This window comes from Microtus oregoni, unplaced genomic scaffold (genome assembly GCF_018167655.1).
Source record: "Microtus oregoni isolate MIOR12 unplaced genomic scaffold, Mior012 000079F_ref0000094, whole genome shotgun sequence".
Classification (NCBI taxonomy): Eukaryota; Metazoa; Chordata; class Mammalia; order Rodentia; family Cricetidae; genus Microtus; species Microtus oregoni.
The window spans coordinates 5293767-5303690 of record NW_024544537.1 but is presented as its reverse complement, the minus strand read 5'-3'; positions in this window follow the sequence as shown (position 1 = coordinate 5303690).

Below are 9924 nucleotides of genomic sequence, written 5' to 3'. Positions count from 1 at the left end.
CTGTATTCATACATTTGCTAGAACTTATGGCTGTTATAGGTATACCTGTACAAATTAAGCCTGACAGTGCTACACCATATATGTCTAATAAAATGAAACAGATTTTTGCTTGTTACAATATAAAGCATATTACTGGTATACCACAGAATTATACAGGACATGCCGTCATAGAAAGATCAAATCAAACTTGAAATAATATGATAAATAAACATAAAGGGGTAATAAAGATTCCCAGAAATATATTGCATAATGCTTTATTAACTTTGACTTTTCTAAATGCTGATGAAAAGGGAACAACAGCTGTGGAGGAACATTGGATAGTTAAAAAAAAATCTATGGAACTGAAGCAGGTGATATACTTTAACAATATATTGATGTCAAAATGAGAGCCAGGACATGTGTTACATTGGGAAAGTGGTTTTGCTTTTGATTCTACAGGAGAAGAAAAGCAATGGACACCATGAAAATTGATAAAGATTAGATTTTAACAAGAGAGATTTCTTGATTATAAGAGGTGATAGTTCATCAAACAGTGTGACCATTCAATTTAAACTAACTTTTACAACTAACAAATGCTTCTCATTTGATAAGATATAACTTGGCAAAAGGGTAAAATTCTCAAAATGAGGTTTGGGGGAGGGTTTTGTTTTTATCTTTTCAGAAGAATCAAGGCATCGAGCTAAGGAATATAAAGACCACTGGACAAATGAGACACCTGATGAAAGGACAAATCATCCAAACAAAATGTCCATAAAAAAGAGTAAATTGACCTATTGATGTATCACATTTTCAACAGAATAAAATTTCATAAATCTTCCAAAATGTTTGTTTATGCTGTTCTCTACAGACATATAATGCAAATGGTCTTTTTGTAGTCCCAGTCAAATTAAAAATTAAAACTGGCTTTGGAGTTGGGGTATGGCTCTCTCATTCTCCAACCCCAAGCATTCTTATTAAAATAAAATCCAAAATCTCTGTCTTATGTCAGAAAAGCCACCTGATGTGGGCCAGAAGAAAAATAAAAATTTCAGGACTGTTTTATTGACACTAATATCATTATCCTTTGGTTTTATGCACTACTATAATAGTGACACAAAGCCTATGCAACTAACCAACCATTATCTGATTGGATTTAAGGTTCACTTTATGAGATGGAACCCATCACCAACTCTGCTTATGTGGCTATGAACCAGAGACAAGACATGCCAGAGACCTACAGAAACACCCCACAATATTATTCTGCTTAAGGAAAGTAGACATAAAATGACTCTTAACAGAATTCTGCTAAACTCATAGATCTGTGTTCTTCTCAGTCATTATAAGATATGTTTCATTTTGCAATAGATTAGAACAAAATAAAGAGACTAACAACTGACACTATGCAGAGAGAGAGAAAGAGGGAAGGAGGGAGGGAGGGAGGGAGGGAGGGAGGGAGGGAGGGAGGGAGGGAGGGAGGGAGGGAGGAGAGAGAGAGAGAGAGAGAGAGAGAGAGAGAGAGAGAGAGAGAGAGAGAGAGAGAGAGAGAGAGATCAAAACGTCCAGTTCTAGACAAGATGTTTCCACTAAATCTCTCTCCTCAAGTCTCAGGGAACCATGCTGAAGAGGAGGAAGACACATTCTAAGAATCATATGGGATTGGGGACAACAAGGAAATAAGATCCTCTAAACACAGCAGGACTAACACACACATGAACTCAGAGACTGTGGCAGCAAACACAGGGCTTGCATGGGTCTGTACAAGATAATACTTTAGCACTGAGAGGAAAAGTGGAAAAAAGACCTCATCCCTAACCCTGAAAATATCTTCATTTGACAACCATTAGAAATGAAAAATAAGTAATTTGCAACGGATTCTGAATGAGGATACAAACCACTCTTAAGGCCAGGCCCCATTTCAAAAAGTAGATGGCCAATAGCAAACAAGCTCAATGACATATTTGGAGGTTATTTGTTTCAGGTCTTGAGCACTTTTATTCTTTTCCTTCAATTATTTTCTGATTTCTTTGTTTTAGTGTTTTTTTTTATTAGATTTACTCATTTCCTCCAACTGTTGTCTGTCTTTTCCTTGATTTTTAAATGGAATTTATCAATTTCTTCAAGTACCTCTATCATCTTCATAAAGTTGTTTTAAGGTCTTGTACTTCAGCTGTGTTAGAATATTCAGGATAATAGTAGTAGTAGGATAGCTGTAGTAGAATAGCTGGGTTCGAGTGGAGACAATTAGCCCTGGGTAGTTTTATGTGTTTACCCTGATGTGTAGGTATCTAGGTGCTAATTTCTGGGTTTGTCTTTCTTGGATTGATATTTTGTTCCTTGGTTTCTGTGATCTTCTGACCTGTGTGGCTGGTGGTTGATCAGGGGATCTCCACCTGAATTGGGCACTGGACTTTTGGGACTGGCATTTTCTCTCATCAAGCATGAGCTCTGCCCAAGTTGAGGGCTTAAATTATGGCAGGCTCCATAGCCTCTGATCCAGGAAGAAGTTTGCTTGAGTTGGAGGCTAGAGTTATGGTGGAAGGTATAACCTCTTGTCCATCAGGTGTGTTCACTTGTGTTGGAGACTGGTCTTCTAGCATTTCTAGTCTGTGATTAGTCGGGGTTGTTTTCTGCGAGAGGAAATTAACAGAGAGGGAACATCCATAGGCAGGTACCATACCTGAACTAGTATCCTTGGTATTCTTAAGAGAATCTTCCAGTCAGAAATACATCATGGTAAGGATAATTTCAGCTAGTTATAGGAGAATTTGTTCTGAAATTACAACACTTGTTATAATAAATTGAATATAAAGAAACAAGTGTGTGTGTAAATTCCTGTTACTCAAAGTTGATTGAGATATGACTAATATAATTATTCTGTAAGTTGCTGATGCCATTGTCAAATAGAAATCACATTTCTGTGTATATTTTGAGGCATAAAATTCTTCATGCCTATGAGTTAGCAATCCTCTTTAGTCTCCAAATGCATTGTTATTTGCACACTGATTTAATTGCAGCCTCTATGGAGTCAAGAATTAAAGTGATACTTCTCAAAAATCTTAACCCTTCCTGAATCTAGGAGTGTTTGTCTGTGTCACAACATAAGAACTGATCAAGATTAATGTGGGTTAAATTTCTTCTTCACTCTGTCACATTATCCAAAACTTCTTGTAAGTCAGATCCATTTCCATGTCTATTAATTGTAACCTTTGAGGCTAATGATTGTTCCTTCCAAGCCCATTTGCACTACCAACCAATGGGCAAAGATTTTATTTGAATCCCCAAGCTTCTGATATTGTTGTATAAAATTGATCATTTATGTAACAAGATGATAAATGCAATTGAAGCAGTTTGCCCAGAAAGAGGCCGTAGAGACTGAGAAGAGAATAATAGTTGCCTGGTAACAACAGTCTACACAAAAAGGTTGGCTCATTTGTGAAAAGGGTGACCCAGTGCTGGGTCTTACAGAATGAACAGATCATCCTCCTCCAGCTCATTATGTAAGGGCTTGACATTCAAAAGTTATGAAAGCTAATTTCACTTCCATTGCTTTTAAAAGTTTGGAGTTTTTATGTAATTCTTTCCAAGTGTGATATCCAAAAGAGAAGTGCACATCTTCAAACATTTTTATGAAATTAATTTACTTCTAGCCTGAATAGCAAAACATGAAGCAGAACAGGAGATTCACTACAGATTTTCCTGTTGAGTTTTATATAACTTGTCAACCAAATGTTTTCACATTTTGACATGGGGTATAAGAAGATGGTTATCTTAAGAATTTTATATAGATGGTGTCGTACATTGTGTTCTCTTTTGTATCTTGCTTCATTGTTCAGTGTAAGAATTTTGATATATAGCTGACTCTTGTTGTAGAATGATCAATGTTTAAGAAAAATACAATTTTTTTCATATAATCTGATAATGTCATTCAATCTCTCTTATTCTCTCTTAAATCCTCCCCACCTCTGCAACCATGCAATTCCATTCTTGTTAAAACAAACAAGAATGCAAAGAAATAAAAATGATCAAAAACATAGAACTATACACACTTACACTATCTATCTATCAATCTATCTATCTATCTACCTACCTACCTACCTATCTATCTATCTATCTATTCTTTTATAAATGACTGTCTTATCACCTGCAATACACCATGATTATACTTTCTACTCCACTTATTCCTGACAGTTGCTCCTTACCTCATTTATCCTCCAATCCTCTCCCCTCCTGTAATTCCCTTTCTGTCTCTCATTAGAAAAGAACTGGCTTCTAGGAGACAACAACCAAATACAACAAAATAAAATAAAAGAAAACAAAAATCATTAAATCAGACTGAACAGAGGTAGCCCAACAAAAGGAAAAGAGCCCAAGGGAAGACACAAGAGTGAGAGATCCACTTAGTCATATATTTAGGATTCCCATGAAAATACTAATCTAAAATGTATAATATATATATATATATATATATATATATATATATATATATATATGAAAATAACCTAGTGCAGACCCATGTAGGCTCTGCTCTTGCTACTTCAGTATCTGTAGGTTCATTTGAACCTGGCTCAGTTGATTAATAGGGCTTTATTCTCCTGCTGTCTGTACCGGCGTAAATAAATGCAAGGCTGATATTAAAGAATATATACAGCTTTAATGTTTAAATAAACTTACAGAACCGAGGTTCCCGCCCAGCCGTTTTCACAGGAGGCAGGAAAAAGGGAGGAGCCGCCTCCTGCACGCCCGATTTATTCATACACATTCACCCAAGGCAAATCCGCCCCCTAAAGGGGCTGGCTTAACCCTACAGGTGTCCTCAATCCCCTTAGCTCTTACTCTTCTTTTTGCCTCCTCTTCTCTGGAGTTTTCTGAACTCTGAGGAGAGGAATTTGATGGAGATATTCCATTTAGAGCTATGTGTTCCAAAGACTTTATATTTAATGCCTGGATGAGGTTCTGCATATGTTCTGTCTGCCACAGCAGGAAGATTCCCTTAGGATGACTGAATAATGCACTGATCTATGAGTATAGCAGAATAGCATTAGGAGCCATTTTATTGAGTTTTTTTTTTTTTTTTTTTTTTTAGATCAGTAGTGTTTGGACTTATCCTAGGGTTCTGAGGTATCTTGTTTTTGTTCTTGTTCATACTAGCAATGTGGGGTAAGGATTCTGATTCATGGAATGGGCCTTAAGTCAACTCAGATATTGTCTGACAACTCCCAAAAGGTCTGTCCTAGCATATCTTGAAGACAGGTCAAAGATTTTGTGGCAAGGTTAGTGTCTACATGCCTCTTTTTGTAGAATGTAAAGTAACTTAATGCATCAAAGACCCTAGAATGTAGGGTTGAACGTTCCATGTGGGCACCTGTTTGACTTCTCCATGTTCAATGAGGTGTTGTACTCAGCAATGGGGACCCAAAGTCAGTTTGCAGAGAGCAATCCATTTTCTTAGCAACAGCCTGGATTTTTGGAGAAGTTCCATGGTATTCTTTTGCCAATAACTCATTTAATGAAACCAAGTTCTGCTACTAGAAGCCTTGTTTGGTGCCAAGAAATGGCCAGTTGGGACTCCCATATGCCAGGTTTTTAGTAGACCTCATTAGGATTGCTTTTTTATAATGTAGAAAGTTCCCACTGCACTAGGTTTCCATATCATCCCTCAAATGTCCCTCAAACCACCTGTCTCACCCTGCATTTCATCCCTTAAACTATCTTCCCTGCTCCTCTCCACATGATCCTCCTGTTCCTGTTCTTCCTGCTCCAGTCCATCTATAAAATCTATTTTATTTCTTCCACCTAGGGAGGTAAATCTGTGCCCTTATTTCTTCCTTATACCTAGCCTCTCTGGATCTATGGATTATAGCTTGGAGATAAATTATTTAATGACTAATATCCACATATAAAAATATACACCATATTTATTGTTTCAGGTGTCAGTTACCTCATCAAGAATGATTTTCTAGTTTTATCCATTTGTCTACAAATTTCTTGCAGTCATTCTAAATAGGTGAGTAATATTCCATTTTGTAAAAGTATCCATATGATACCTCAAATAACCCTTACTCTTAGCTGTCCCTCCCCATATTCCCTCTGTTTAATTCTTCCCTTTCAGTCTTCCATTGTGTCTTCATGATTTTATATTTTATTTCTCCTTCATTAGAAGATCTGTCATAACATATAATGGGAAAGCTTTCTCAAACATGCTTTGTACTAATGTATACTTCTACAAATGGTAAAAGCAATCCTAGTAATTCATATTTTCAATAACACTTATGTTTTCATATTAGGCAAACTGATTGACATGTAGTAGGTATGCATAGTAGCAAGATGATTTATGTTATGGAAATATTAAATGTGATGTGCTTCAACTCATTTCAATTAAAACTTAAAAATCCCTTGGGAGAGTCACCACTGTGTTCCCAATAACTTGAAGAACCAGAGGTATGGCATCTCATATATGCCTATGAATTCCAAATCAAGATCTGAGGCTAATGCAATTTCTTATTAATGGCAGAGTAGAGGTGCTTGCACAAGGAACTATCTCTTCTCAAAAAAAAAAATAAGTGATTCACAAATGTAGGTTTCCTGGTATCCCATATAATACTGACAGGAAGATCTAGTTTGGGACTTTATTAATCTACAGACTGATTAGACAAGCATATAGATTTTCAAGTGAAGTATAAGCATCTAATAGGCCAGAAATCAAAAATTAGGTCTATATAAATGATCAGACTAAAATATTGAAGTGTGATATTCCTAATAAGATACCATCAGTGGGAAATAATGAGATGACACAGTGCTTAAAAAGTAATTGCTTATCACTGGGCTGTGGTGGCACACGCCTTTAAACCCAGCACTCAGGAGGCAGAGGCAGGCAGATCATTGTGAGTTTGAGCCCAACTTGGTCTACAAAAGCTAGTTCCAGGACAGGCTCCAAAGCTACAGAGAAACCCTTTCTCAGAAAACAAAATACAAGCAAACAAACAAAAAAGTAATTGCTTATCTTGGAAGGAACCCAGCTCCCACATACAGGCTTAAAAGTGCCAGTAACTTCAGATTTAGGGAATCCAATGTCCTTTCCTGACTTCCATGGGCACTGAATGTGCATGTTGCCCTTCTGAATTTCTTTGTTTAGGTTTCAGATCCTGAAAAACTTTTTCTTCCTTGTTAACATGTCTACCTGCTTTGCAATTGTTTCAGTCTTATTTATACAGCCATTATGAGGAGAGTCTATTTCAAAACAGATTTCCTGGTGTCTCAGTTTTTGACATGTTACCTGAACCCTTGATGTTATCAGAGCCCTAATATATATGTTGTGATGTACATGTATCTTTGGGCCCAGGGACACAATTGATCTCTAAATTGTATCCAAGAGAGATTTTCTGCTTTCCTGAGTGCTTGATACTTTGTAATTGTTCCTTCTATCTTCTGAAGTTTCCAAAATTTGACTATAGCCTTTACATCCTTAGTAGGTAGATTAAGACTTCATTTTAACTGTTAATTTATGTTGTCTAGTATAATGTATTTCTAAATTTGTTGTTCACCTATTCATTTTCCCTTTCCCTTTCCTTACTTTCTCCTTTCTTTCCTTTTCTTTTAACATTCCTTTCTCTTCCTTCTCCTAAAGAAACATGGATATAGTATCTTTATTTTTTGTAGTTATAGACTTACATAAGAATAAAAACTTGAGTACTGCTTGGGGTGTAAAATTATTATATTTTGGCCATTTGGATGCATTTTGAGTTTTGAGTTCTAATATTCATGACTTGGAAATGAGATGGTTGCTTTGAAATAAACTATACAATATTTCACAATAGGAGTTTTATATATGAGCACATATTTTTGAAAAGCTTTTTTTATAAATAGTGCATTGTCTTATTAAAGATGTGTGTGTGTTTTTAAAGTTAAAAAACAACAACATAAACACAAATAAAAGAAAAGAAAACCAGAAATAATGATCACTAAGCTTAAGAAGGAAAATTAGAAAATAATTAACATAAATGATATGTATTAGACAATCTGAAAATTGTATGCAATTAAATACATTTAATATTTCTAAATTTTATGGTATAGATATTTAATACTTGTAATTTTAAGAGTATACAAATTATAGTTTGGAGCTGCTACCTTATAATGATCATTAGATTTGCATTTTAATTTAATTTTGTGTGCCAGCTTTGTGCTTTTTGTTCATCTTTGTACTTTAACATTAGTTTTAGAAATTACTTACAAGTACTCCATCTAGACAGACCAAGGATTCATATGTGTATACTTCGTAAATATATTTCTATGTGTGTGAAGTGTATATTTTTGTTGTGCTTTCTTTTCCTGGGAAGACAAGAACAAATGTCTATTCATGTCAGATTATGCACTAGGAACAGAGGAAAAGAATAGTTTCACACAAACCTAGATCAGCAAAGCAATGAATTTCTAGGACTTAGGGACAGGAGTATGGATGAAAAATTCTATTTTTTTTTTAGTTGTTGAAAAAAAAATTCTGCCTCCTCCCCATTTCCCATTTCCCTCCCCCTCCTCGCACATATCGCCCCCTCCACCAACTCCCCTCCCCTTCTCCCCCTCCCCCCCTCCATTCCCCCTCCCTCTCAAGAATGAAGAGCAGTCCAGATTCCCTGCCCTGAAGGGAGTCCAAGATCCTCCCACTTCTATCCAGGACCAGGAAGGTGAGCATCCAAACAGGCTAGGCTCCCACAAAGCCAGTTCAGGTATTAGGATCGAAACCTAGTGCCATTGACCTTAGCTTCTTATCAGCCTTCATTGTCCGTCACGTTCAGAAAGTCCAGTTTCAGTTTCATCCCATACTTATTCAGTCCCAGACCCGCTGGTCTTGGTGAGCTCCCAATAGATCAGTTCCACTGTCAGAGTGGGTGGATGCACCCCTCGTGGTCCTGACTTCCTTGCTCATGTTTTCCCTCCTTCTGCTCCTCATTTGGATCTTAAGAGCTCAGTCCTGTGCTCCAATTTGGGTCTCTGTCTCTATCTCGATCCATCACCAGATGAAGGTTCTAAGGTGATATGCAAGATATTCATCAGTATGGCTATAGGATAGGGTCATTTCAGGTTCCCTCTCTTCAGTTGCTCAAGATACTAGCTGGGGGCATCTCCCAGGACACCTGCGAGCCAACCCTAAGATGGCTCCCTTAATTAGGATATATATTTCTTTGCTCCCGTGTCTACCCTTCCTTTATCCCAACCATCCCATTCCCCCAAGCCCCCCCCCATTCTCCCCTTCTCACGTTTCTCACCCCATTTCCCCTTAGCCCCATGCCACTTCACCCCTAAGTTCCCAGGTTTTGCCCTGCAATCTTGTCTACTTCCCATATCCAGGCGGATGACTGTATCTTTTTCTTTGGGTTCATCTTCTTATTTAGCTTCTCTAGGATCACAAATTATATGCTCAAATGAATATAGGCAGCCCTGAAACAATTGCATTGCCTAAATCTCACACCTCAGCATGAATGATTGGCCCCATGATATAAGGAGTCTCACTTCAGTTAATCTTCCATTCTCTACAATCTTTCTAGTAAAGAGTAGCATGCATTTTCTTTTCAAATGAATTAACAGATTATACAGGGAAACACAATTTTACCTAAAAACATTAGATTGACCTCTTTGATTAGTAATTAGATATAGTATATCCTTAATAATGAGAATGGGGTGATCATGGACATGGGTGGTAAAGTGGAAAATATACACATTCCTCATTTAAAGTTTCGTGGATGTTTGAATTTTAAAAAAGTGTAGCTGATTTTAAGGGAAAGCTGAGAAAATCATGTGCAAAGGAATTGTGAGGAAAAACAGAAGCAGTTTCAAAATTTCTGTACAATCAGATTATTGAAGGTGTTACTTTAGGTATTAATAGAAGCCCTTGAAAAGCTTTGAGGTGATGATATAATGCTGCAGTTGAAAATTTAATATTACTCTCTAGTA